At 33.9% G+C, this 4,785-nt stretch overlaps 2 long non-coding RNA genes across 2 annotated transcripts; both read left to right on the top strand.

The window, feature by feature from the left end:
• The first annotated feature begins 3,262 nt into the window (after positions 1–3,262).
• On the top strand, positions 3,263–4,785 carry LOC110679400. The gene is made up of 2 exons (XR_002502456.1): positions 3,263–3,681; positions 4,488–4,785. It is a non-coding gene; the product is annotated as an uncharacterized LOC110679400 (long non-coding RNA).
• On the top strand, positions 3,812–4,113 carry LOC110679399. The gene is made up of 2 exons (XR_002502455.1): positions 3,812–3,982; positions 4,049–4,113. It is a non-coding gene; the product is annotated as an uncharacterized LOC110679399 (long non-coding RNA).

Genomic DNA, 4,785 nt, shown 5'->3' with positions numbered 1-4,785 from the left:
AGTACATTTCAACCATGTTAAATGTTAAATGTGCTCTTTTTGTTTTTCAAAATAATCCTATACCAGAAGACTGATTCAAAATATTTTCTGAACATAATTGAATAATTGTATTGAAAAACATTGCTTAGTAAATGATTATAAAATAGGCAAATGTTTCTTGGGTAGTAAGTTGATATTGTAATACATTAGGAATACAACGCAATTTTTAAATATTTTGTCCATTTTTCGAAAATTTGGCTATGGTGTGACCTCTTTTGTAAGGCTTATTTGATGCTGAACAATGCGTTTATTAATCATTATTTTGGCCTTCTTTGGATTAACTGCTCGGATGATATATCTATGTTGTATTAAGATTTAAAAAAATACCTATTCAGCTTCAAATTATGTTCATGTTAAGCATGGAAACAGCTGAAGTGCGAAGCAACCAAAACGTTAGTTCGTCTCCTGTATATCTGTTCACACAATTATATTTGTTTGGTGGAATATTGGCTCTTTAATAGAAGGAAAAATGACTTGTTCAACTCATTAGTAAAACAATCTTGACAAGTCGGCAGAGATTCTTTGGAGAAGTTTAATAAGTGCTGATACTACTGTTATTCATTCCAATGACAAATGTTGAACATTGTCTTAAATTTGGATCTAAATAGCATCTTCTCAGCTCTTTGTAGGGCATTTTTTTCTGCTGTCACCATTATTCAACAATAATTAAATATGTATGTTTATTTGTGACTCTGGACTGTAAGTTTGGTAACAACTTTCATGTGATTATTGTTAAATCATTATGTATACTTCGATTATCATTAAAAATGTTATGGTTAGCAACTTTTACTGATATCATTAACGTCGCAGATGATGATAACTACATTTGTAAAACTTAAATTATGGTGTTTTTAATCCAATTCGAACTTTACCCTCGTTGATCCATAGTCGCCTACATGTCTTAGATTTGATTTGAAAAACATTTGAAAAATTTGAAAATAACATAAAGAGATATGATATGTTTAGGTTGAATAAAAGCATACGCATATACTATTATTCGCATTGTTATTAAGTTTTACTAATCATGCTGGTCAACATTTTAAGTATAAGACACTGAAACTTTTGTACGATTTGTTGTTAATCAAATGTTCAATATTTTACTAAAGTGATGGCTACAACCTATAAAAGCTTTTAATCAGTCAATTGTTAAACTTAACTTATTTGTTGTTCTTATGTGTTGTAGAACAAAAGCTACTATATTTGCATTTTCGGAGGTTTATTCAGCTCTTATTCAAAACACAAACTTCAAGTGGAATAACAGCTTTTTTATAAGCAGAAATTAATTTTATTCAATTATTGATTCAACTAAAAATTTGTTCAGCAATGGTTGCTGCTATGCAGCTTGTATTAAACACGTAAGTATCTTAAGAGCTACCAATTGTTCCTTGGGTAGTTTCTAGAGGTGGACAGCGGAACGCGGAAATATTCTTGTGACCGGAGTTATTCCGGTGGATCACTGGGTCAGGTCGGGTGAGAAGGGTACCGTAATTTCGGGTGAAATTGATCATTTTTGACGGTTTTTCTTGTCCGTTTTCTATAATGTTCACAATGCCAAAAAATTGAATGTAGGAAAACAAGTACGAAGGTGAGTCTCATTGACTCATGTACCGAAATTTTCTAACGATTGTCATTTTAGTGCTAAGAAATATCTCTAAAATAAAAAATCGGGGAATCTCATTTCGGGGTGAAATTGATCACTTGTCAATGCGATTATTGTTAGTTTTCAAACCAACTCTATATAATAAATTTGGGGTCCCTGAATCCGAATATGGTTGCTGAATTCTTAACAATACAATAATTATAGAAATAATGAATACTTAAATTTCAAGAATTACGCGAAAAACGCCTAAATATATGCAATTTCCTAAGGAATATCTCGATATCTAACAGAAATTCAATTATTTCCACCGAATGACCAAATTGGTACGAGTTTTGGTTATGTAATCTGGTTTGGGGATATATCTCAAGCATCCTCACAAACTTTCAGGTTTATGCCATGTTAAAATTCTAGTTTAGAACTAGAAGTTTATGGATGTTTGTCAATATTGTACCGCACATGATTTTGGAATTTTACATTATTTTCATAGAAATAAACATTCTTTAACGCAAAAAACTTAACTACACACAATTCAACAGAAGTTACGACAAACAACGTTCATTCACTGCAGGTTACATTGATATTTGTGCTCCATTAGGAAGAAATAAAATCGAGTGACACGGTGATCAATTTCACCCTACTGATCAATTTCACCCGAATTTACGGTACTGTGCATTTGTGCCCCTGAATGTAGGCAAATTTCAAGTCACAGACAATTTCCAAAATCGGCTATAATGTGGCCACTAGAAGACGGAATTTTAGGAAAATTGCATCAGTGTAAAGATTTTGAGAAACGATTGAATTGGATAACTATGAGTTTTGCATGTGATTAATCCAATAAATGACCATTTTCGGGTCCCGGGACGCCTCAAACTTATGATAAAGTGGCCATAAAGTATCTGAACATCTGTGCCAAGCTTATGGGAACGCAGTTTTGTGCACAATTATGTTTGATTTTTACTTTTCGAGAATTTCAACGGTTTAGTATCCAACAAATCTACAGCCGGTTCTTCCGGGCATCACGTCTGAATGGCCACATCCAGTATATTTTAAATGCTGCAAAACTCTTCAATTATAATGTTGAATATCAGATCTTAATGATTCATGCAAATTAAAATGATTGTCAATGCAAATAAATAAAAGTGATTTGGCATGTCCCAAAAAATAGCCCTTTTTTACCCGACTTGACCCAGTGACCCACCGGAATAACTCCGGCCACAGAAATATTTACGAGTTCCTCTGGCCACTTCCAGAAACTAGATATGTGGGCCAATGAACTGACAAAAAATCATTTGAATCCGTTAATAATTTGCTGATCGGTGAGAGATTCAGTATTTTTGCTTTCACTCAGGCCTATACGGGTTAATAACTGTGGAAGTGCTCATTAGAACACTAAGCTGAGAAGCAGGCTCTGTCCCAGTGGGGACGTAATGCCAGAAAGAAGAAGAAGAAGAACCTATCTCAGAGGTAACACTGAGATAGGTCCCAATGTTTAATTTCTTCTTTTTCTTTTGTAAATATTTATTTTTCGTTTAGGTTTTGTCTTCTTCTTGTTAATACATATAAATAATTATCCCCTAACTATAAAATTTGTAAATATTTATATATAGCTATTCCCTAACTATAAAATTTGTATATACGAAATCTGTAAATAAAATTTGAATTCAAATCCCGTCCCATAAAACCCTACATCGTCATTCCTTCCTCTTGCACTAAACTAACATGGCGCACAATACCAACTGCGCAAAAACAAATCGCTCCCGGGAAATGTTCCGCGGACACAGATTTTGCAGCATCATGAAATTGCTTAAAAGCCAATGTTGGAGAAGGCAAAAGTCTCTTTTCGGTAACAAAGTTCGAATCGTTTAAACCGTACGTTGAATTTAAAAAGTTAATCCTCTTCGCAGGAACAAAGTTATAAGTTTTGTGCGACGCGAGTGGTCCCAAGTTGCTGCGGTTGTGATTGTGCCGATGAATCAGCCCTGGAATCCAGTGGGAACGTATCGAAGGAACTGCATACACTGAACCAATAAATATCATAAAAAGTATTAATAACGTCACATACATTTAGGATAATCGTAATCATATCAATGTTATGTTATTGCAATTCATTTAAAAAGTACATAAAGCTAATTATAATACCTCATCATATTTATGGGTTAATACTGTAAATTGTATATGAACAAAAGCCATGTAGGTTATCCGATAATGGTCATGTGATTAGCAGATGTGAAAATTAGTAGGTTTTCAAGATGGCGTATTTAGTTGGTTGATTGCATTTTAGCCGGTTGAGAGTTCAGTTTTCAGTGTATTTCTCCACAGTCATTGATTGAACAACAACGATAGGTAATTTCAATGTTTATATACAAAATAATCAAATATAAATTCGCTATTTCTATTTGAAATTTACAGAAAGATAAAGGAAATCCTTAGGATACCCAAGACTTCCGCAAGCCGCAGACGATGGATTATGGCAGGAAAACAGACTTTGAATCGCATATTTCAAAATCAATACATGCATTAAATAATTTTGGATAATAATTGAATAAATAATTTAGTACGCAAACTATGTGTTTGGGCCATTTTAGTAGAATAATCCCTAAACTATAAGATAATTCCGTTGAAAATGTATTAAACGATCATATAAGAATCATGAACAAAACCAATCATTTTCATCTTGATGTTGCATGGAATTCATTAAAAAGATCCAATAACTCATATATATCTTTCTGATCAAATGTATGTGTTTTATCTGATGAATGGAATCAAAATGAAATCGCAAACGTTCATGTTGTAAACCGATGAACCTTATGTGAAAAACTACATGGAAAAAAACTATATGTGTTTTCAGATAAACATGATATAATTACTTGGTTCAGTGTACCACCCCTCGACCCTTCGCGACGAAAGGCCGTTAGCTACCCCTCGCCCGGTACTCAGAGTCGACATCGAACCCGTACGTGATTCAGCGACAGGTCATCACGGAGTGTCCGAACTGCGATTCGCCCGACAAACCGACCAACCGGCGACCGACAAATGACCGCCAACCGGCGCCAGGTGATAAAAAGTGCAAATCCTTCCAAATAACCCTATTTCCCTTTCCTTAAGAAACCTAATAAACCTAACAAATGAATTTAAATTTTATATAA

Source organism: Aedes aegypti, chromosome 3 (genome assembly GCF_002204515.2).
Source record: "Aedes aegypti strain LVP_AGWG chromosome 3, AaegL5.0 Primary Assembly, whole genome shotgun sequence".
NCBI classification, from domain to species: Eukaryota; Metazoa; Arthropoda; class Insecta; order Diptera; family Culicidae; genus Aedes; species Aedes aegypti.
The sequence above is the reverse complement of the archived record's forward strand: the minus strand, read 5'-3'. Positions and strand labels throughout refer to the sequence as shown.